Here is a 24,924-nt window from a genome sequence, read left to right on the forward strand (position 1 = left end):
ACGAGCCTGCTTAGGATTCTGTGTCCCTGCTCTCTGCCTGCCCCTCCCCTGCTCATGCTCTGTCTCTCTCTCTCTCTCTCTCGATAAATAAACATTAAAAGTAAAAAAAAAAAAAAAAGAAAAAAAGCTGTAAAGACAAACAAGGAATAAAACTCAACAATACATAAAACCCCAGGGGACAAGAATTGCTGTCATTAAGGAGACTGCCTGTCATCTAGGACACTGGCTTGCTAAGATCTTAAGTCTTTTGCATGTCCTGGTTTGTTTGGTTTTTTATTAAATTTTTTTAATGTTTATTTATTTGTGAGAGAGAGAGAGAGAGAGAGAGAGACAGAACATGAGCAGGGGAAGGGGTGGAGAGAGAGGGAGACACAGAATCCAAAGCATTCCAGGCCCTGAGCTGTCAGCACAGAACCCAATGTGGGCTTGAACCCACAAACCGTGAGATCATGACCTGAGCCCAAGTCGGACGCTTAACCGACTGAGCCACCCAGGCACCCGTGCATGTCCTGGTTTAAATGCCACCTCCTCTAAGGAGCCACTCCCCGGAAGGAATCTCTCTCTCCTTTGCCTGTACTGTTGGGCGGTTAGTCTAGAATTTATCATCTTCATTCCCCAAAGTCACTAAATGGTAATCCTATTGGAAGCAAGCAGCCCACCTTCTTTGCAGTAACAAAAGTAAACTAGTAGCCATCATTTGTCGGGTGCTCCTTATGTCCCATATGCTTTACTTTTGTTATCTCCTATAATACTCATGATACTCTTCCTTCGTTTCACCAATGTGGAAACTCACGGTCAGAAAGATCACTCACGGGGGCCAGGATCCAAACCCAGATCCAAGACTGGACTCTCTCCAATATATGACAACGCACAAAGTATTTACTAAAAAAAACATTTGTTTCATATTTGTAAATTCGAGGGTTCCAACCCCATCACCCTGGGTGTCACTTGAAAGTGAACATGATAGGGGCGCCTGGGTGGCGCAGTCGGTTAAGCGTCCGACTTCAGCCAGGTCACGATCTCGCGGTCCGTGAGTTCGAGCCCCGCATCAGGGTCTGGGCTGATGGCTCGGAGCCTGGAGCCTGTTTCCGATTCTGTGTCTCCCTCTCTCTCTGCCCCTCCCCCGTTCATGCTCTGTCTCTCTCTGTCCCAAAAATAAATAAAAAACATTGAAAAAAAAAAATTTAAAAAAAAAAAAAAAAAAAGAAAGTGAACATGATAATGTATCCATTTTTGATTGCTGCCTAATAAATCACCCCAAATCTTAGTGGCAGAAAAAGACAATCATTCCACTTGCTCCTGATACTAAAGATCAGAAATTCGGGCAGGGCTCGTTAGGGACCACTCCTCTCTGCTCCCCGAAATCTCTTTTTTTCTTCCTTGTGACCTCTCTCTCTACGGCTACTCTGGGCTGTTTACACGGCAAGTATGTTTCTCTCCAAGTTGAAAGCAAAAGCTCTCTTAAAAAGCTTCTTAAATTTCAGAATGTCAGTTCTGCCGCATTCTACCGGCCAAAGCAACTCACAGGTCCAACCTAGATTCCAGAGGGTGGAGAAATGAACCCCCCACCAGTGGGTGGGAGGAGCAGTGAGGACACAGCACAGAGGGACGTGGACCTAGGAGAAATCAACCCACAGGGGCCTTGTTTAGCCATCGGCCCGATACAAATGACAGATTCTGGTCAGAGCACAGAGCTGCAGGATTAACCGTCCACTCCCTTCAAGAAACAGATAGTGCCACTCCTGACCTAGAAATCAGAGCACAGCTGCATCAGACCCAGAACTCTTCGTGGATTTTTCTCCTTTCTCTGCTTTGGTCAGGGTTTGCTATGATAATCCTCACACGTACTTTACAAAGCTATCGACGAACAGTAGCACTTGTACAGAATTGAACGGGCTCTAAGTTCAGCCTTCTCGCCAACCAGGAGTTTTGTTGTGGCAGGGACCATGTGGACCCTTCTGGACCCCGGAAACCATCACTGGCACTGGCACCCCACTGGACACAAGGCACAAAACGGCCCCCGCCGGCACCAGGAGAAACTCCACTGGCCCCTGGGCCACTCTTTCAGAGTCAGAGCCTCTCAAGTGGACATTTCGTTATCTGGAAATCCTACCATGTGGAAAATTCCTGACGGGGCAGGAACTGGAGGAAAAGAAGCTATCTGTCAGGAGAGATGATTCAAGTCCACCGATTAGTGCCGGGAGAGATACAGCCGGTCCTTACTCAGCCTGCCGATCAAGAGCAGATGCCTACACTCAATACTCTCTTCAATGCGTGTGACAAACCACTTTTTCAAGTCCGCTCACTACCTGCATAGTGAATTGTATGAGCTCCCAGCAGATTCAGGTAGTACATGATATCTGCAACGGGGGCGGGGAGTGCAAAAAGGGGCTCTTCTTAAAGATGCGAGCCGAGTGTAAGGAAACCAACAAGGAGTATTGCAACGCCCTGGGGTCCACAGGAGCAAGGCTCCCTGAACTTAGCCATGGTCTCCTGGCTGGGAGAATACCCTGCGATGCCCCCCTCCTGCCACCCCAATCTCCTACCGGTGCTGGCCATTGTCTGATTCCAACCAGAAGAAGCCACAGGGCAATGGAACCCATAGAAGCAGTCTTTCAGGATCAACTTCCCAGGGCACAGGGCAAAGAAGAGAAGAGAATGGGGCTGGAAGGACAAATGGCATTTGATCCAGCATACAGCCCCTCGGCTAAGCAGCACACCCTGGGGTGTTCCTAAAGACCACTCCCTGTCGTGCCTGACTCAACAGTCTTTAAAATCCAGTTTTACCCGATCCCACGTTTGCAGGGAAGAAGGATAGTACACTGGGATTTGTCCAAGAGATACCCTCCAGGACTCAGTGCTCTGATGTATACATTTCAGATAAGAGCTTGGGTTTCCTGGAGTTGCCGTGTGAAAATCCAGTGAGCTCGTGAATGCGTTGCATCCTTCCCAAGTATAAAGCAATCTACAGATATGCTCCATCACATGTGATGGGGGCAGGAGGGCCCAGATATGAAGCCACATCTCCAGTGAAGGACACGTCTCGGCCAGTTCTGTCACACCCATGACCGCGCGCACATCACTCCTCGACCACAGGTCCAGGCAAGCTCCCAGATCCCTCACGGCCACCTCTGTTCTGACACGTGAGGCCAGCGAGGAGTCCGGCCGACCCTGCAGCGTCAGTGATGACCACCCGGGAGGACGTTGGGAAGTCAATCCCTCGGCAGCATGCCTGATGAGCTGGACATCCGTGAATGTCATCCGAGGTTTTGTTTTAGGAACACTCTTCTCTCCAGAGAGGCCCTGTGGGAGCACTGAAACCCACAAGGTTTATTTAGGGGCCTGTGAAGTAAGTTGGGGACGCCAAAGTGCGCAGTCCCCGGGGAACAGCCTTACACGGGCTGCTGGCCAGAGAGATTCAAGAGTCGGCCGAGCCCAAGGCTGTCCCTCTGCACCCTCACAGGACCCTTGCCAAACTCTCGGCAAAAATGGCTCCAGAATTTATGAGGCCAAAAGAGGCTTTTAAATGATTTTTATTTTATTTTTAAAAGAAATTGGAAGAGTGCAGCGGGAACAGCGATATCCCTCTCAGAGGGGGTGAAGCAGCACGAGAGCCCGTGGAAATGGGGTGGAAGCAATTACCATGTGTGTGCCCACTTGACTTACAAGTAAAATATCCATTTTAGGGGCCCCTGGGTGGCTCAGTCAGTTGGGCGGCCGACTTCGGCTCAGGTCACGATCCCATGGTTTGTGGGTTCGAGCCTCGCGTCGGGTTCTGTGCTGACAGCTCGGAACCTGGAGCCTGTGTCGGATTCTGTGTCTCCCTTTCTCTCTGTTCCTCCCCAGCTCATGTTCTGTCTCTCTCTCTCAGGGATAAATGAAGATTTAAAAAAAATTTTTTTAATAAAAAAGCAAGTAAAACTTCATTGGAGGGGGGAAGGAGGAGCAGACTCTGCCTGTGTTTCCCATCTAGTGGCTCCCTGCTGCCCAAAAGACAACAATGCCCCAAGTTCCTTAATCTGGCCTCTCAGAGCCTCCCCAACTGGCCCTGGCCGATTTTTACAAATTTATTTCCCAACACTGTACCTTACAGGCTCACAATCCGGACTCCATCCCTTGCTCTGTTGTGTGACTTTGGCCAAGGTATTCAGCCTCCCTGACTCAGGTTTCACACCCTAACAATAATGGCGTTTGCCCACAAATTAACACATTGGCTGACAAACCCCCTTCTCCCCCCCCCCCCCCGCCCTCACTGCCCCCCCCCCCCCGCCAAAAAAACAACTCAGTAAATAGCAGCTGATAGCAAACCAGTCTCCTGGCTATGCCATGTCCTTTGCTCCCAGAATCCTGGCCGCCCCGCCCTCCACCGATACAAACCCACCCCAAGTTCAACATCTCCAGCTGCTCTAACCACACAGGCCTCTCCCCTGGCCTTGACCTCCAGTCCACCAGAACGCCGGATAAACCAGTCACCCTGCAAAGGTCACCACCATGAGATAAGAAATACTGCTGGGTTCAGCACCCAAAAAGCCAAGTTTACATCACAGCCTCTCCGATGATTCGCCACCTGACCTGCTCCCCAGTCACTCAGCCTCCCTGGACTTCCATTCCTCTTCTCTAAAATAGGGAGAATGACCCCTTCCACTCACTGTGGAAAGTCAACAGGATGATAACATGGAAGGACTGTGTAGTTCTGAAATACCTGAAAAACCCCGGTATCTGCTGAAAAACCCAGGGTGCCGATTCAAATATCCAGGCCACTCCAGTTCACCATCACGAACAAGCAGAATTTCCATGGACTCCTTGCTCTTTCCCCATGCCCATCTCTGAAAAGTGAAAAAAAATTATGTTCAGTTTATGTTGTTGCTCAGACCACAGGAGTTCTAGTTCTCATCTGAAGGTGCTTCACAGTTTACAAGCCACTCATACATCCCCGTGCTAAGGACTCTACAGTTGATTGGAATAGCCAGCCAGAGTTCCCCACGTCAGCCTGGGTCACTGCTCTCCCTCCAAACCCCATGGGCCCAGGGCTTATAAAATTACTTGAAAACCAGAGAGCAACCCATCCCACCTGCAAAGGGCCAAAGCCCATGGGAAAACGGGATTCTTTGGAATGCCCAGTCACATGTAATGGAATCAAGCCAGAGTTCTGTAACCCGAGAAATAAAAGGATTGCTTCTTTTGTTTTATTTCTTGCAAAGGGCAAATCTAGCCCTTTGTCCTTCCCCTGAAGTTTACGGCCCCGGAACAGACAAGGAGAGCCCAATTTACCAACTCCGGCTGCCTGTCAAGGCTATGCTAAGCCACCATGTTTCTTTCATTTTGACCTTCTTGGCTGACATTTCTTAGTCTAGTTGATAACGCACAAAGTGTGCATTTTCTTCAAGATAAAGGAAGCTATCTAGGGGAAGCAGATTTATCTGTAAGCACAAAAAGATTAGTCAATTTGTTTAATGCTACACAGCGCCACAGATGGTGTTAGAACCTATGGCCTCTAATGGTCTAGGTTACCTCAGTGAGATAAACAGTGGAAATCCTGAAGTGGGAAGAAAATACTTAAGTCTGATTGGCAGTCTTGGCAGCTGGACTATCAATGAGAAAACCCACTGGTCCCAGTTCTGCCCCTAGTTCACTGTATAACCTTGAGTAAGTCAGTTCCCTTCTCTGAGGTTCATTTCTTTGTTGTTTAAATGAAAGGTTAGATTAGGTGAATTACAGCAAGTATGTGTCTGTGCCCCATGAGCTCACTCACCAAAGCCCATGCAGACATAAGTAATCAATCTCGGCATCCTTTCCCAGGAAGTAGGACACAATCCAGTGCTTCAGGCCATTGTCACCAGAGGCCAGAACTGGCACATAAAATAAGTAAAACCTACTTGCCATCCCTGAGCTAGATAATTTCTAAGGATTTTTACCAGTCTTGACATTGTGTGATCTATGAGGGGTTAAAAAAAAAAAAAAAAAAAAAAAAAAGCAGAAATCAGGAAACCTGGGGCCATGGCAGCACCCTGCCTCTTTCAGTGCCACTGAGGAAGGATCTCAAAATTTGGGTCTCTGCTGCCTCCCCTGCAAATTGAGAACAACAATTTTATTCTTCTTCATTTTTTTAATGTTTATTTATTTATTTATTTATTTTTTGAAGGAGAGAGCACAAGCAGGGGAGGGGCAGAGAGAGGGGGGAGACATAGAATCTGAAGCTGGCTCCAGGCTCCGAGCTGTCAGCACGGAGCCCAACGCAGGGCTCGAACCCATGAACCGTGAGATCATGACCTGAGCCCAAGTCGGACGCTTAACCGACTGAGCTATCCAGGTGCCCTGCGCAATTCTATTCTTCTTATCTTCAAGATCTTTGTGCAGGTGGAAATAGAGATGAGAAGCGTGTGAACGAGCTTTCTAAACTGAAGTCCTCACTATGAGAAGAACACTGATACTTCTTAAGCACCAGACTGGGTCCTCAGGTTTATGTCCTGCCTCATTTCCCTGCCCTCACCACTGCAAAGCTGGGTTTCTGGCACTTGCAACCAAAGGAAATCTGATTAACAGAGACTGCAAAGTCCTCCAGAACAGGCCTGTTTCCTCTGTGCCTTTGTCCCAGCCCAGAGCCTGGGGCATTCAATTAAGTATTTATTGGTTTTCTATGATTTTCTGTAAGAAATGGTGGCTCCTGAAACAGTAATTGAAGGCCTATTCGGGAAGGTGAAGTGTAACTGCAGGACTGAGCTAACAGTGGTCTCAAATCCTAAGGACAGGTCAGGGTATCCTGCATGGACTTTTCACCTCATGGTCCCAAAATGGCTGCTGTATCCCTAGACCTCACATTCTCACAGTGTGTTTCCGAAGTCAAACGTCAAGGGGGTGGCCAAGGCAGTAAAAGGGAGCTCTTGTGGAATACTTACCTCCTTTTATCCGAAAGAGACTCTTTCCCCAGCTGGCTTTTCCTTATAACTCCGTGGGTCTCCTGATCATCCCTGAGTGCAAAAGAGGTTGGGAGTATTAGTACTTGGGAAGAAGGCAAGGAAGGAGGGTTGTTAGAAATGGCCATTAGGCAGACGAGCAATGATGCCTCCCAGGGGAGGCATTTCAGGCATTCTCTATGTATTAGTTTCAGATTGTTGCTGGAGCAAATTACTACAAACTTATTAGTGGTTAACACCACCAATTTAGGGTCTTACAGATCTGGGGGTCAGAAGTCCCAAATGGGCTTCAGCAGGCTAAAGTCAAGGTGTCGGCAGGGCTGAGTTCCTTTGCAAAGCTCTAGAGGAAAACTCTTTTCCAGTTTCTACAGGCTGCCCTCAGCCGGGGCTTGTGGCCCCTCCTCCTCAGCAGCCTAGGGTCTTAGAGTGCCCCCTGACTCTGCCTCCTTCCTCTATCTCCCTTTCTGATCCAACCCTCTGCTCCCTCTTCTAGCTTTTAAGGCTTGTGGCTTGTGAGAACACTGGTTATCCCACCAGGATAGCCTCCCCATCTCAAGATGGTTAACTTAATCACACCTGCAAATCTCCCTTCGCAATGTAAGGTCATACAGTCTCGGGTCCTAGGGATTAGACAGGGACACCTTCCGGGTGGCTGTTCAGCCTGCTGCACCTCAAGTGATTCCTTGCAAACCTCTTCGTCCTGAGCACAGACCAACTGCTCCTGAAGCAAGGCTGAAAACAAAATGAACTGCAGACTGCAGAAATTTTCTAGGTCTGCCTTGCTTAAATTTCAGTGGTCTACCTTCAAAAGAGCCACAAAGAGGCTAGTTCAGGCCATTACCTGTCTTGACAAGCTTTCTACCAAGCCCCTGAGAGGAGATACACAAAACAAATTTGCAAACAAAAAGAAATGTTTTTTTCCTTGGGTTAAAGGAAATACTATTTTTTTTTTCTTAGACTATCCCACAGCACCCCCCAGTGCCAAGAGGCGGGAAGAAAGGCTTGCAGTTTGACAAAGAATTTTATTTAGCCCACCGTTTCTCAGCTTTGTTGAGACTCCCTAGGCACAGATGCCCAGGCCCTAACCTCAGAGACCCAGATGCAAGTAATGTGAGGTTGGGCCCAGATGTGAGGAGCTTTTGAAACATCCCAAGTGACCGTGTGTCCAACGAGAACCACTGAGTTCAGTGTAGCAATGAATACCATCCAAACACCTACGAGGCCACGGAGGGTCCAAAATAGATACAACCGTGCCCCTCCTTTCAAAGAGCTTCCAGTCTCAATAGACTGTGAAACGTGGCAGAGACGAGCCACAACCAATGACTGTGACACAGAAGGCAAGTTACTTACCCTCTCTGTGCCAGATTCTGCATCTGTAAAGTAAGACTAGTAAGAGTCCCGGCCTTATAGGGTTAAGAGCGTTAAACGATACAAGCCACGTAAAGAATTTAGTGTGGTGTGTGGTAAAAAAAATAAGCATGCAACAAGGATTAGGTGTTCCTGCCAAGTTCCAGGGGTAGAAAATACATGACCCACATGCCACCCTCCCCTGTCACTCAGGGCAGACAGCACTGATCTGAATGCTCTTTCCTGCCGAATCTGGACAAGCTTCTAGGCCAGTCTTCCAGGCCAGGCGCTCTGCGTATGTGGCTTTTCAGCACTCACCAGCTTGTCCGGCTCTGCCTCGGCCACAGCATTCCGTGCTGGTCGGGGCTCCTGGCTGTTCTTGTCCTCTCCACCGCTGCCTCCTGGGTATTCTGCAATGACAGAGGGACCTCAGAGTTCCTCTGAGGGCCAGACACCCAGAGTGACATCATAAGAACTCACACCCAGGGATTAAAGCCACTCCCGCTCACAGAGCCCTGACACCAGCCTTTTGCTAATTGCTTGATTGTATCTGATGAATCTCAGATAGCATCGTGTCGATCCCGCCAGGCGGGGATATTTGTACCCCCCGGTGCATCGATGAGGAAACTGAGGCTTTAAGAATTTTAATATCTAGACGGTGGTAAAATTATTCGGAGGCAAAAGAGTATCCGAACCAAGGGCTGGGCCCAACAAACTTGACCACACCTTTTAGCTTTACCTATCCATAACCTCGTGAAACAGAACCGCTATGCTTTGCCACAGTCCCAAAGTTTCAAGGCTTCCCTCGGTCATGACATTTACTACATTACATTGAAACTGTCCTGTCCAAGTAAGGGTCTCCCCCATAAGACTGAGGTCCCTCTGCTGCTATATTCCCAGCACACACATAAGCATACATATACGCCTTTTCTACTAGTGCCCTACTCATCCTTCAGTGTTATGCTTAATAGTCACCCCTCCTCCAGGTAGCCTGCCTAGACTGTCAGGTGTCCCTGCTCTACGCACCAGTATCAACCTGTATTTCCCTCGTCTCAGCACTTGCCAGACTATGTGGAATATGTTCTCTGACTACAGTGCAATTAATCTAGAAGTCCCCATAATGTCAGGATCTCACCATTCCCGTTTGAGCTCTACGTCGGGCTCTGTGCTGACAGCTCAGGGCCTGGAGCCTGCTTTGGATTCTGTCTCTCTCTCACCCTCCCCCGCTCACACTCTGTCTCTCTCTCTCTCTCTCTCTCTCTCTCCTTCAAAAATAAACATTAAAAAAAATTTTTTTGAAATCTGCCAAGAGAGTAGACCTCAAGTGTTCTTATCACACACACACACACACACACACACTAGCAATTACGTGAGATAGTGGATGTGTTAATTAGCTTAATTGTAGCAATCATTGAACCATGTATACGCATACCAAAACATCATGTTGTACATCTTCAATATATCCAGTTTTTATTGGTTAATCATACCTCAGTAAATGTGGTAGGGAGGAAGAAACACTAAATTATACTTAGTAGTGGCAGCTATCATATTGAGCTTTGCTCCAGACACTCACTACCCTAAGCACTACATAAGTATACACACACATACATATATATATAATCTCACCTAATGATCACTCCAAGAGCCACTTCGGTAGATTATTATCACTTTTCTCCTCTGTGGGAGGTAGGGTTGGGAGCCGGCAGAGAATGAGCCTCAGAAAGGTTGTGAACGGCCCAAAGTCATGCAGTTATAGATACATATGTGGCAAAAACAGAATTTGGAGCCAGATCTGTGTCTGCAGGGCCCAAGGTGGGGACCGCCATGCTCGATGCAGCCCGACTCACCCACAGCTTTGTGCAAAAGCCAGTGGCCCCATGAAAACTCGTCCAACCCTTTTTCCTCTTCCTACTGCGATCTCAGCTACTAGAAAAATTGCTAGATTGTGAACAGTTCATCGAATTCCATCACCAGAAGTTGCCAATGAAGAGCAAAGTGTTCCCGAGAATTGACACCCCCCCCCCAAAAAATAAGGAGCTTGAGGGATTGGTCCTAGTTCCAAAACTTGAGAAGGAACTGTTGAAGCAAATATATATACATTAACTTCCCATCAGAATCTGAGAAAAGAGATGGTTTTGTTCCTTGCTCCCTCCCTGGAACCTACAACAGTGCCTGGCACAGGTTCAGTGCTCAAAAAACACTTTTATTTATTTATTTTTTACTTTTTTTTTTAACTTTTATTTATTTTTGCGACAGAGAGAGACAGAGCATGAACAGGGGAGGGGCAGAGAGAGAGGGAGAGACAGAATTGGAAGCAGGCTCCAGGCTCCGAGCCATCAGCCCAGAGCCCGACTCGGGGCTCGAACTCATGGACTCACAGACCGTGAGATCGTGACCTGAGCTGAAGTCGGACACTCAACCGACTGAGCCACCCAGGCGCCCCAAGCGGAGTCACATTAACCCAGATAATGGTAGCACATGAGTGACGGCAGACAGCAAGGATAACCCAAAATCATGATAAGAGTTCTCCAAATATGGCACAAAAATTTGTTTCACGTAAATTTATAAATATTTCAATGTTTATTTATTTTTGAGAGCGAGAGAGAGAAACAGAGCATAAGCAGGGGAGGGGCAGAGAGCAAGGGAGACACAGAATTTGAAGCAGGCTCCAGGCTCCGGGCTGTCAGCACAGAGCCTGATGCGGGGCTCGAACTCACGAGCTTTGAGATGACAGACTGAGCCAAAGTCGGCCGCTTGACCAACTGAGCCACCCAGGCGCCCCTGTTTAATGTAAGTTTAAATGGTCAAAATTACATCTACTTCTTAAGAGCACAGTTATCCTTTTTTTTCTTAGATCTGCCCTCAAGAAATTAATAAAAATTATTTGATACAAAATAGACTAATCACTAATGCATATTTCCTCTTACATCACTGCTAACAATGATAATATGATCTAAAACATTCTAGTAATTAACGCACAATATATCACATGAATTGTTTGATGGAAAACAGTTAACGGATTGCTACCAACTCTCTAATGAAGGGGCCAGTGGACGTCTACTGGATGGAAGGGGACAGAGGGACAGGTGTGTGGCAGAAAACAGGTCAGGAGCGTGCTTAGAGGCAGGAACTGACAAGTTCAGGAGACCCGGGCAAGAGGAGGCTGAAGCCAGAGGAGGGAATTTCCAGGTGATAGTTAGACAAGGCACAGCAAGAGGCTCCAGGGAGGAGGGCGTGGTACAGCATTCCAGCAGCTTGGCCAGTCACAGCAAACTCCCTTGTCCCGGGACTCCCGTTCACTCTGATCTGCAGACTCTGCCTCCCAGAGGCTCATTTGTGGCCCTTTTCAATTGTTTCCTAAACGCGCTACCTTTCTGCACCGCAATTAATCCACCCCAACCCCTCCTCAGGGAGAGCTAATCCTAAACAAATTAAGAAACTGTTAAAAGAAGAATGCACAGGAATTAAGAGGAGCTCTTTACCAAAGGCTGTTAGAGAACAGGACAAAGTATCTTCTGGGAGTGGTTATGGGCAACCTCCTCCTACTCTTGACTGAACTGCATCTTGAAACCCTATTCCATCCTGATGGTGGGTGGCAAGAAGAAAATGCTACAGGCGGCCACTTCGGCCCGCCGACACAGCTGTGCCCACGTCCACAAGAGGGCAGCGGTGTGTGTGGTCTGAACCAAAGGTCTCCCCCTGCCATCAGCTGCTGCGATCAGCATTAGAAAAAGCAATATAAGATCCAGGGTCAGAGAGTGGAGGTGCCAACACACACACACACACACACACACACACACACACACACACGACACTAAGACCCAGCGAGCAGACCTGGCAGAAACAAATTACAGAGCCAGACTTCTTTCCCTACGTCCGTGGGTCCCACACAGAGATAGAGATCCTGGTAACGGGACACTGGGTCCCCATCCAGACCCAGTGGTGAGAATCTCTGGGGGAGGTTCAGGCATCAGTGATTTTTTTTTTTTAATTTTTCTTTTTTTAACGTTTATTTTATTTTTGAGACAGAGAGAGACAGAGCATGAACGGGGAAGGGGCAGAGAGAGAGGGAGACACAGAATCGGAAGCAGGCTCCAGGCTCCGAGCCATCAGCCCAGAGCCCGACGCGGGGCTCGAACTCACGGACCATGAGATCGTGACCTGAGCCGAAGTCGGACGCTTAACCGACTGAGCCACCCAGGCGCCCCCAGGCATCAGTGATTTTGAAAGCACCCCAGGGTGATGTCCTGCTTACCGCTGCCTCTCAACACAAAGGATACACAAGAAAGAAAAATTTGGGTCTTCTATACTTTCGCACATTTTGTGACACTGAACAGAAAAAGGCAAGAAAATGTGAAACACGAGAACGTGTATATGAAACAACGTGAAAGTCAAAGTCTCAGCAGAAAATAGATGTCTCACTCAAATTGGGTCAGTTGGAGAGACTGAATAAAGGAATTTCAGAAGTATAATCAGAGTGGAATAGAGGATCAGTTTACGGGACATTTACCCCAGGCCAGACCCAGAGGAGGGAGCGGGTAATGGACCCTACACAGCAGGGAGCTGCGGCCCTCAATACAAGGAAGCAGCCAAGGAACAAATACCCCAGACCCACTCTCCTCTGCCCTCTGAGCTCCTGCCAGGCTTCCATTAGGCCAACCTCAACCAGGTGCCAAAGGCAGGAAAACCATTGATGGAGTCCCTTGAAAATAGCTTCCAGGGACAAGGAGCAGGGTGGCAGGGGACAGAGAGACGATCGGAAGTACAAGCAATCACACACAATTCAAACATATATCTGTCCGACAAAAGCTGAATGAACAGTACTGTTTAAAGACGCTATTGGATGTAAAACAACTTCACTTTAAACCCCCGTGGACAAGGAGTAGACATTCTTTGCTAGTTTGAATACAATCTAGGCAAAGTCACCTCTGGGAAAACAATAATTGAGTTTTATTTGGACAAAAGAGGAGTTTCTAAACATCCTTATTTGTTTTTAACATAGTAATGAGCAACTTTTCTTACAACTGGACAACAAAGTTTTCATTAAGTTACAGTACAATGAGGCTACAAACTTCCTGGTTAGTACTATAGAATTTCCTTTCCGAGGCTTAGAAAAAATAAATAATTTCCTTATATTTATTATACAATACCTGTCTTTTCAAAGTGCCACAAATTATCTCATTTTTAAGGTAGTATCTTTACTCACCATCTTACAGATGAGAAAGCTCAAACATGGAGAAGTCAAACCATTCTCAAAAGGTCGACAATGGAGCAAGGGAAGAGGGACAAGGCCAGGCCCTCTGATGCCCCCCCCCAATGCCCCCAGACCCCAGACCTCCAGCCCCCCTGCACCAGAGTGTTTACCTCACCCTGGAGTTAGAGTCAGAAGGTTTACAGTTAAGAACTCAGCAGGGGCTCCTGGGCGGCTCAGTCGGTTAAGGGTCCAACTTTGCCTCTGGTCATGATCTCGCGGTTTGTGGGTTCAAGCCCCATGTTGGGCTCTGTACTGACAGCTCGGAGCCTGGAGCCTGCTTCAAATTCTATGTGTGTGTCTCTCTCTGCCCCTCCCCTGCTCCAGCTCCGTCTCTCTCTCTCCCTCCCTCAAAAATAAATAAAACATAAAAAAAAAAAAAGAACTCAGTAAAAGGGGGTCCCAACTCTAACAGGACCCCCCCCAGGTGACCTGCCCTAGTCACTTCCTTTCTTTGGGCCTCCGTTTCCCGTGAGAGATTTGGACTAGACTTATAGTTTTTAAGCATTTTCGGCAAGAGGACTTTTTCAAGCAAAATCTTACTTGGAAACCAATGATCTGACTTACCAGCTCTGTTCTTGCTGAAGCAGACGCCCTCTTACCCTGTCACTAACACCCCTGAGGAAATTCTAGAGGACTGTTCCAATTCCTTCCAGGCCTACGTTCTGTGAAATACTGGTTCCGTGAGATAGTAGCGTAAGCATTCAGGAAAAGGAGGGAGACAATTCATGCACTTGGTCAGCAAAGCCAACAAATCTCTTTCCTGCAGGAATCTCCAGGGTCTAAAATATGCTAACATGTTTTGTCACTCTCCGAGCTGGCGGTTTAATATAGAGTTGGGAAAAGCGTGATCTACACAAGTGTTTCTCGGTCTTTTCTTAACACCATCCACAGCCAGAAATATGATTTCTATCGCGACCACACACGCACGTGCGCACAGAAACAAGTTGCACAAAATAAAATCCGTCTTTCCTGCACTATTCCGCTTCCTTTTTCCCGTGTCTAAACTCTGTGTGAGAACGTACATGAACGTGCATGTCTGTGTGTGTCCCTGGGTCATGACGCGAAATTCAGTTCTCACCATGGGCTACAGTCAGAAATGTTCGAGAACTGCTGTCTTGGCAACTGTCGGCTCTGTGACTCCAGCCACGCAGGCTGCAGGCTGCTTGCGGGTCTCCGAGGCGCAAATTAACGGATTCTTTTGGGGGCCTAAAACATGGGAGCCTCTGTGCCTCTCCTCACAGCTGAGTTGGGCCAAAGAATGTGGACAGGATGGAGCGAAGAAAGTTGGCATTGCCCTCGTCTGGGAGGTACAGCTCAGGGACAAAGAGGGAGTTTGTCTCAAGGGCTGCCAATCCCGCCTCATTCACAGGCACTAAATTCATTCAGCCTCCACCAGCCCGCAGGCATCCCCTCTCGCCCCTTGGGGCCTGCCAGCCGCTGCTACAAGGGGATAGTGTCAGATCTGGGCAGCTCTCCCTGCCTGATGTGACGGGCATTCAGGTCGCCTGTGAGAATCGGAAATGGAGTCACTCTTGTCTGTTGAAAAACAACATCCTTCCCCCATAACCCCATGTGCTCCCTGCTCCCACCCCCACTCTCTGGGGACCCGGGAAACAAACCTATCTTGAGATGTGCGTCCGTTGTGGGGAAGGGTGCTGGCTGCCCGACGGCTGCTTGCAGGTCCCAGAGGGTCCCCATTCCTCATTCTCTCCCTGACTGGGTGTCCCTCCTTCTTACTCTGAAAGGGCTGCCTTTCCACAGCACCCTCAGCAGCAGCATGGAGAGAGGAGGAAGGAAAGGGAAGAAATCCTACCTTGTTCCCGGCAGCACCTTGGGTACCTCGTATCCTCATCTCAGGTATCCCCCGTCGTATACAGAGGAGGAAATGGGGCTTAGGGAGGTTGTCACTCAAGCCGGTGGATCCCCAGGCTCAAGACCTGCTAAGTCACAGGGAAGAGGGAGATGGCAGGAATAGCAGGTCAGAGGAGTCAGCGGAGGGCAGCCCCAGGCTTAGGCAAAATGGCCTACAGAAAGAAGACCCAAGGAGTCTATGTGTGGGCAGCTGAATACAGGTACGACAGGCGTCACAGGCTGAATGGCGATGGGGACAATGGCGGATAAGGCGCCCATTTTGTAACCACACAGACTCGGGGGGGTTTTAAATTAAGAGTCTACTCTTGAGAGCAGTTTCAGCTTCGCAACAAAACTGAGCAGAATGTAGAGTTCCCACATACTCCTGCCACGCACATCCAAGCCTAGCCCACCACCCTCGTCAACATCGCCCACCAGAGTGGTACCTGTGTTACAGTGATGAACCTACGTGGGGACATGACCACCACCCAAAGTGAGTGGTTTGCATCAGAGTTCACTTCCTGTGTTGTACATGCTTTGACAAATGGATGACGACACGTATCCACCATGACAGTTTCATGTAGAATGGTTTCACTGCGCTAAAATTCCTACCTGCTTCCCCTAACCACCCCTCCCTTTCTCCTCTCACATCTCTGACACTCGGCAATCTTTTCACTTCCTCTATAATCCTGTCTATTCATGAACTTGGATCCATTTAAACTCTTCAAAAGCAAATATCTAGCCTCAGATGCTTTCATTGGACAATTCTACTAAAGGTCTAATTTAGAATTAACACTAGTTCCACATAAACTCTTTCAGAAAATAGAAGAGAATAGAGTTCCTCTCAGTTCGTTTTCTGAAGCTAATATTACCCTGATTCCAAAACCAGACAAAGACAATCCTAAAAAAAGAAAACCACAGATCGATATGCCTTATGAATATAGATGTAAAATCCTTAACAAAATATCAGCAATAGAATCCAGGACATATAAAAAAAGAATTATACACCATGACCAAGTAACATGTATTCTAGGGATGCAAAAATGATTCAGTGTTCAAAAATCTACTGTGCTAGGCTAAAGAAGAACAATCATATGATCGTTATCAATCAATGGGGGAAAGTCTTTTGACAAAATTCAACACTCACTTATGATAAAACTCTCAGAAAAAAAAATAGGAGTAGAAGGAAACGTCTTAATTGGTCAAAGATCATCTACAAAAAAATCCGACAGCTACCATTATACTTAATGAGGAAAGATTGAGTGCTTTCTCCCTAAGGTCAGAACCAAGGCAAGGATGCGTGTTCTCTTGTTCTTTCCATTCTTAATCAGTAGCTTTCTGGGACTTTTAGTTAGTGCAATAAGGCAAGAAAAGGAAATAAAAAGCATATTGATAGAAAAGGAGGAAGTAAAACTATCCCTACTCTCAGATGATATAGTTGTCTATGTAGAAAATCCCCAAAATCCTCAAAAAAATTTTTTTTAACTTCTAAAATAACTGAGTTCAGAAAGGTCATCAAATATGAACATACTTAAATCAATTATATTTGTATACGCTAACAAATGAAAAATACCATTTACTCAAAAAGTAAATGCCTAGGTGGAAATCTAACAAAACATGTAGAAGACTTGTATGCTAAAAATTACAAAATGATTGGGGCGCCTGAGTGGCTCAGTCAGTTAAGTCTCTGGCTTTAGCTCAGGTCATGATCTCAGGTTCATGGGTTCAAGCCCCGTGTCAGGCTCTGTGCCAACAGCTCAGAGCCTGGACCTGCTTTAGATTCTGTGTCTCCTTCTCTCTCTGCTCCTCCCCCACTCACACTCTCTCTCTGTCTCTCAAAAATAAACATTTAAAAAAATTTTTTAGGGGCGACTGGGTGGCTCAGTTGGTTAAGCGCCCGACTTGAGCTCAGGTCATGATCTCACAGTCTGTGAGTTCGAGCCCCGCGTCAGGCTCTGTGCTGACAGCTCAGAGCCTGGAGCCTGCTTCAGATTCTGTGTCTCCCTCTCTCTCTGTCCCTTCCCCGCTCATGCTCTGTCTCTCTCTGTCTCAAAAATAAATTTAAAAAAAACATTAAAAAAATGTTTTTAATAAAAAAATAAAAATTACAAAATGATGATGAAAGAACTCAAAGAAGAACAATGAGAGACATACGGAGTTCGTGGATTGAAAGATTTGACACAGTAAAGATGTCAGTTCTTCACGAATTAATCTATACGTGTAATGGGATTCTTGTCTAAGTTCCGGCTAGACTTTTTGTAGATATAGAGAAGCTTATTCTAAAATGTATACGGAAACAAAGGAACTAAAATAGCTGAGACAATTTCAAAAAAGAAGAATGTGGGAGGAATCAGACTACCTGCTTTTGAGACTTATTCTGTAGCTACAGTAATCATGACCGTGTGACATCGGTGGAGGGACAAACACATAAATCAGTGGAACAGAAGAGGGAACTCAGAAATAGACCCACACAAATACACCCAAATACAACAGCCACCCAATGGAAGAAAAATAGCCCTTTCAACAAATGGTGCTGGCGTAATTAAACATCCAAAGTAGCAGAAAAAAAATGGACCTCAACCTAAGTCTCACACCTTCTACAAAAATTAACTCAAATGGATTACACACTTTAATATAAAATGTAAAGCTATAAATCTTGGGGGGAAAACATAGGGGTAAAAAAAACATTCAAGATCTATAAAAGGAAAAATGGAAAGAATATATTTTATAGATACTAAATTTTTTTTTGCTCCATGAAAGACCCTGTGAAGAGAAGAAAAAGACTGACTACGGTCTGGGAGAAAATGTTTGCGAACCACGTATCTGACAAAGGGCTAGATACATATCGCTGGAAATTTGAAAGTCAAAATAAAAACCAATCTAACTAGAAAGTAGCAAAAATGTGTGTAGAGACATTTCACTGAAGACGATCTATAGACGGTAAATAAGCATATGAAAAGATTTTTAACACTGTCAGCCATTAGGGAGATGCAAATTAAAACCACAGGGAGATACTGCTACAAATCTATTCCAATGTGCTAAAATAGAACAGAGACAAGACCAACTGCTGGGAAGGATTCTGAGAAACTGATCACTCATGCATTGTTGGTCAGAATGTACAATAGCACATCCACTCTGGAAAACGGGATGGCAGTTTAAAAAAAAAAAAAAAATTAACCAGGCAACTACCATACAAACCGGCAATAGCATTCCCAGGCATTTATTCCAGAAAAACAAAAACTTATGTCCATTATGTAAAAACCTGCCCATAGATGTTTACAGCAGCTTGTCTGTAAATCGTCAAAAACTAGAAACAATCCAGATGTCCTTGCAAATGTTTTACAAATGCCAACAATGCCACTTAATAACCATTCTTGTGACATGTCTTCTTATACACACGAGAGCTTAGCAGACACCACAGGAAGCTCTCCCACAGTCCATTTTCACCTTCAAGCTTATTCTAATGACTGAGACAGATTCGATCCCTGATTTTAGAGAGCTCGCACTTTCGGGGGAGACACTGGCAACCAAGCGAGTATAAACAATTGATTGCTGCAGCAACAGCTTGTTGTTACAAACCTCTGTTAGCTCACCGCTCTCCCGACCTAAAAAGGTGCCAAATCCAGTAGCTGACTTCACCATTCTACACAGGAACCTTGGACTGTTTGATACTTTTATGTAAAACTCATCACAAAACTTTCCAAAGGACTAGGTGACAGTCCCAGGAACCCTAATTAAATCTCTCTGGTTTAATTAGAAACACGGAGGTTCTCTGATCAATGGAGCAAGGAACAATTTGCCTGACTTAATTATTTTGTAAAAAAGATAGTCTTTCACCCTCTTCCTGGACCTGTGTATTAATGAGTCCCTAGAGGAAGTAAAGGTATTAAGAGCTCATACACCAGACTCAGATCATCCCAGCTTCCCTCCTTCTTCGCAGTTAACCTTTACTTAACTTCCTTAGGCTTTAGTTTCCTCTCCTGTAAAGAAAGACTTCGTGAAAGTACCTACCTGATTGATAAGGCAATTGTATCGATTAAATAAAATAATTCATATTGATAACGCAGTATGATTAATGCGAATAATTCATAAATAATGCATATTCATGCACAATGCCTAACATGTAGCAATTTCTCTATCCCATGACAGTAGTCCTCCCTCATCCATGGGGGGTACGTTCCAAGATCCAAGTACGTTCAGCTAGTACGGAACCATATATATAAATATACAAACCTGTATATTTAAACCTATGTTTATAGGTTTTTTCCTGTATATACAAACCTATGATGTTGTTTAATTTATAAATTAGGCACAGTACAAGATTAGCAACAACAACTAATAAAATAGAGCATCTATAACAACATATTGTTATAAAAGTCACGTGAATGTGGTTTCTCTCTCTCAAGATGATATTGTGCTAAGAGGGGTGAGGAAGGCATAGTGACGCTGCACAAGGCTACTCTTGACCTTCTGAAGACACATCAGAAGGAGGATCATCCGCTTTCAGACTGTGGTTGATCATGGGTCACGGAGACTGTGGAAAGTAAAACCATGGATAAGGGGGGACTACTGTGTATAACAGCGAAATATTCGGCTTCTTTCCTTAGAATGACTCTAAGGAGGAGTAGAAGGGCAAATCAAAGAATTTAAACATTTTTAGGGGCACCTGGGTGGCTCAGTCAGTTAAGCGGCCAACTTGGGCTCAGGTCATGATCTCACGGTTCGTGGGTTTCAGCCCCACGTCGGACTCTGGGCTGACAGCTCAGAGCCTGGAGCCTGCTTTGGATTCTGTGTCTCCCTCTTTCTCTGCCCCTCCCCAGCTTGCATCTCTCTCTCTCTCTCTCTCTCTCTCTCTCTCTCTCTCAAAAATAAATAAACATTGAAAAAAAAGAAACATTATTAAATCTCATGAAACACATTATCAAATTATTTTCTGAGAATGGCTAGATTGATCTACGTTCCCACCTGCTGTGTAGAGAGCACCCGTCTCTCCTTATCCTTGCCAGCTGTATGTGCTTTTATGGTAAAGTCTTTGTAATTTGATAGGTGAAAATTTGTATATTCCTTTCCTTTGTGTTTCTTTATCAGCAAGGTTGAAAAAAATTTTTAAATACCTGTTAGCTATTTGTATTCCCCCCTTGGTAGATCATTGATTAATATCTTCTACCTACATAATTATGAGGGTCTTCACTTTTATTGACTTGTAGGAGTTCTTTATATATTAAGGGTATTAATTCTTTGACGGCAGTGTGAAATGTACGATATATGCGTGGAAAGGCTGAGAGCAGTTCTAGTGCTTTGTCACTGGAATGGTGAGTAATGTTTATGAGATGTATGTGACCTTTACGGCTTTTAATTCTGCACAAATGGTAAGGCTACCATTGTTTTCTTCTTTTTTTAAACTACCTATGCATCATTTTCCATCCTGCACAGATATGAAGATACAGCTTCTGCTTATTATTTCTAGGGAAAGAGTGGATTATAGTGGGTCCCACTGGTGCCCCCTTCCCTACCTGGTGTGAATATTGCTAACAAATTTCTGCTGCCATCTTCTGCACAGAATTGCCCTGAAGCAACAGGAGAGCCCTCACCAGAGAGGCTATACCACTCCTTCCTCCTTCTTCCTTTCCACCTGTCCGCAGACCTCAACCAATAACGGATTGACGTTCGGGTACAACAGCCCCAGTCGCTTACCGTGAGATGGCACGCTTTGTGCTCCAGAACATTCCCAGGAGAGCAGAAGGGAGCCAGACGCTGGGGCCGACCACACTCTTGCTTGCCTTTTCTCCTCTGCCCTATACCACTTCCCTCTCTCCCCTTCTCCTGGGAGTGTTCTCCCAGTAAACCTCTTAAACAAGAATACCTGTCTCAGGCTCTGCTTCTAGGGGATCCAGCTTAAGGCCGTGGCCTTTCCAGGAATACTCATTTCTATTTGTACCTTTGTTCCCCAGCCATTCTGAGACACGCTTCTTCGTGGCCACCCTGAGCGTACAACTACTCCTTTATGGTTGAGTAAACCAAGTGGTGAATTGTTCAGTGGCTTGTCCGAGGTCAGCTGGTATGTAGTTAACGTTTACTGAGACCCCTGAGGCAAACTAACCTGAGTATGAACTTTTGGCCAATGGCAGCTAGAGCTTGGCCCAGGCCCTGATGAACTGAGATCTCACATCATGTTCCCAACTCCAGGGTTGGCTCCTTCTGGGCAGAAAATGATTCACACTGGCTCGGCAGCTCCAGTAGAAGGTACAGAAAATGACTCACCCGGAGGCCCAAGAGGTTGGAACATGCTGGTTTGCACAACCATACATGGCTGGAGCTGGAGAACCCCATACTGAGTATATAATCTTACGGATAGGGAAGCCAAGGCCCAGAAAGGTGAAATTACTCATTCAAGGCCAAGCAGCAAGGTTGTACAGCCAACAAACAGCAGGCCATGCCAGCACAGGGCGAAACTACGGGCCTAGCTATAATTGCTTCGCCTTCGAGCCCCCTTTTTATCTCCTGTCCCTTCCTTGCTGCTCAAGCTCAGCCCGTGGTTGGTTTGCCTGAAAGCAGCCCTCCTCCACCTCCTCATCAACCTTGCACTCCTGCCTCATCTTTCTCGGTTGCTCTTCTCAGCTCCTGCTCCCAGCTCCCCAGGTGCTGCTGGAGAAAATGGCACTGGCAGACGGGTTCCTGGCTTCCCTATCAGCTGACCCTCGCCTCTGACAGCCTTAGCTACTGGGGTGGTTTGCTCTCCGTCTCGTTCCATTATTGCCCACCCCTTAAAACACATACACTCTGAACAGCTTCTTCGAGAAGAGACATGACCGTGCATGTGCCCCCTGAGCCTTCCGTCCTGCTGCAGGAGAATTGACCTCTGCACCCAGATCCCCATCTTCCCTCTGCCCCTTCCACTGCTACCACAATGCCTCCTGCTCCCTAAGGGCCCAGCCCCTTAACGCAGACCCTCCTCTCTCCGGTATCCAACCTTGCCGTCTCACCTCCACCAATAAGCCCGCAGACTCGCTCAAGTCTCTCCCATCCTAAATGCAAGCCAAGCAACAAAATGCCCCTTGCTTTAAACCCTGCAGTCAAGAGCCAGTGGCCCAGATGCCTGAAGAGGCCACAGTGGCCCGGACCTGGTCCCAATCTCCTCCTCAGCCCCAGCGGCATCCACTCCCCACCTCTGACTCGCTTCTCTGGTGACAGTGAGGTGCTTCTATTTCCCCTGAGAGCATAAGGCTCTTTCTTGCCTTTCTATCTTTGCCCATACAAGCCCCTCCTTCTGGAACATCTTCCCGCTTCTCTCTTTTCCCGAGACTTGGTTCAGCTGCTATTTCCTCTAGGAAGCCTTATTCGCTGCCAAGCGAAGCAGAGCTCCTCTCTGCCTGTGCACCCTGCCACATAGACCACCACCAGGCCACTGACTGCCCTATGGCAAAACCGCGTGGGTCTGTGTCTGCATCTTGCACTAAGCCAGAAGCTCCAGAAAGCCCAGGGCTGTGGCATATCCCTGCTCGAATGGGGTTCCGGCACTGGCACCTGGGAATTTCTCCGTACCTGCCTATTCAGCCTGGCCCTTCCAGTGCAGGTGGTGTCGAGGACCCTCTGGCCGGCAGCGTCAGCCCTTGACGTTGCGACAATGCCGTGTCAGTACAGGTAAAACCATTCCCCTGGCCCTGCTGCAAAGAGCCTCCACTGCCGAAGAAGCTGAGCTCCGCCACCAGGAAGTGCTTGCTGGAGAACACCAGCCCCTTGTGTTTTCCAACACCCAGGAAGGAGATGCATACGATAAGAATAGGTCTTTAAACGTTTGTTTTCCCGTTTTCTCTCTTCTATTCCCTGACCTGTCACAGTGCCTTCCATACCAGTGTCTTCAACACACCCCCTCATCTTTGCTGTCACGTTGGTGTCCCTCTGACCTCACAGTGGCGAGAGTCTCTGCAGAGGATGGGGGCAAGGGACAACCTGAGCATACTCATTCCGTTTTAGGGGGGTATCCTAATTTACCTACCTGTTTGCCTCCAGTCTAGGGTGTTGCTGATGTTTTGCCACTGTGAGATAGGTCTCAAAGAATGTCTTTGGCTGGAGATATTTGCCCCGGCCCCTCCACTTACTGGTTGTTTAGCCTTTGACCTTGAACCAGTTTCTCATCGTCTCTCTGCCTCTGTTTCCTCAAATGCAAAAGGGAAATAATAACTCCCGCTGCCTAGGGTTGCTGTAAGGATCTACTGAGACAGACACTCCAAGGTACTTGGAACAATTGGCAAATGAGTCTTCTGATTTGCTTGAGGTAACAAAATTAATGCTGAATTGATATAATTCCAGATCAAAGGAAAGAAGCTTTATAGTTTAAGAATCATTTACTAAGGGGCGCCTGGCTGGCTCCATGGATGGAGTGTGGGGCTCTTGATCTCAGGGTTGTGGGTTCAAGCCCCATGTTGGGTGTAGAGATTGCTTAAAAATAAAACCTTAAAAAAAAAAAAAACAGAAAAAGAACAGTTTACAGAAAACTCACCCTGTGCCACGCAGTCACTCATGGAGGTAGGCATTATTATTGACCCTGTTTTACAGACAAGGAAACAGATTAACGTGCCAGCATCACTTAGCAAGCAGATAACAAAGCTGAGATCCAAATTCCAGTGATCTGATAACAGAACTCAGACTCTAGTGCCCTTAGCTATCGCCAAGATGATGAAACCAAACTGTGAGATTTCCATTATGTTTTGTCAAATACAGCAAAAATCTAGAGCCCCTCTCTCGTTACCTTGACACATCTCGAAGAATCTTCAAATTCCAGATGAGGAAACATTGTCATAAATAAATCCCTCTCAAGATACTAATCACTTTCTGTTTGTGTTTAGTTTCACCACTTAAATCTAGATAGTTTAAAAAAAAAAAACTACCTCGTTTTTTAAAACACTTGGTTCTCTATGTATCCTTTCCCTCTCTATCATTGAATACATTTAAACTGCTCTGTCCAAGGGGCGCCTGGGTGGCTCAGTCGGTGAAGCATCCGACTTCTGCTCAGGTCATGATCTCCCGGTTCGTGCTGTGCTGACAGCTCAGAGCCTGGAGCCTGCTTCGGATTCTGTGTCTCCCTCTCTCTTTGCCCCTCCTCCCCTCTCAAAAATAAATAAACATAAAAAAAATTTTTATACTAAATAAAAGACACTTTCCCCAAAATGGGAACACCAGTCCTAAAGAAGACAGGCATAAGGGGGAAAAGCGTGGATGCCATGGATAGGTGTGTGTTTGAATCTTCTACCCACCGCTGACTCTCAGGCGGCTTCATACACGTTGCTTAATCTCATCCTAAGCCTCATAAGTCAAATGGTAATAATACCATCCCCACAGGGGACTGGTATTATCATCAAGGATTAACAATAAAATAAAAGGCATCAAACTCGTAATAGACCCTAACTAAATGGAGGCAGGCATTGTTGGCATTACTAACTTAAGGCTTTTTATTTTTCCTTTTTTTCCCAAGTTACTCTCTTACTTTCCAGCTTGCACAGGAAAGAGCTTAATTACTAATTAAGACTTAAATCGTTTAGCTTGATCGCAGTTCAACGG

The 24,924-nt window shown here is 46.5% G+C and overlaps 1 long non-coding RNA gene across 6 annotated transcripts in view; it reads right to left on the reverse strand.

Moving 5' to 3' along the window:
• Positions 1 to 1,211: 1,211 nt before the first annotated feature.
• Positions 1,212 to 24,924, reverse strand: part of LOC131504689 (uncharacterized) — a 53,901-nt gene continuing 30,188 nt past the window's right edge. Inside the window, exons 1-8 of one of the 6 annotated variants that reach the window (XR_009258119.1) lie at positions 14,080 to 14,210; positions 8,580 to 8,701; positions 6,897 to 6,968; positions 5,990 to 6,066; positions 4,703 to 4,826; positions 4,092 to 4,175; positions 3,667 to 3,864; positions 1,212 to 3,303 (exon numbers count right to left, since the gene is read on the reverse strand). This is a non-coding gene — a long non-coding RNA (uncharacterized LOC131504689). Of the gene's footprint in view, positions 3,304 to 3,666; positions 3,867 to 4,081; positions 4,176 to 4,702; positions 4,827 to 5,989; positions 6,067 to 6,896; positions 6,969 to 8,579; positions 8,702 to 14,079; positions 14,211 to 24,924 lie in introns of those variants that run through there. The other 5 variants (XR_009258116.1, XR_009258118.1, XR_009258117.1 and 2 more) reach the window with 5 other exon arrangements.

The sequence above is a fragment of the Neofelis nebulosa genome, chromosome 2, assembly GCF_028018385.1.
Source record: "Neofelis nebulosa isolate mNeoNeb1 chromosome 2, mNeoNeb1.pri, whole genome shotgun sequence".
Lineage (NCBI taxonomy): Eukaryota > Metazoa > Chordata > Mammalia > Carnivora > Felidae > Neofelis > Neofelis nebulosa.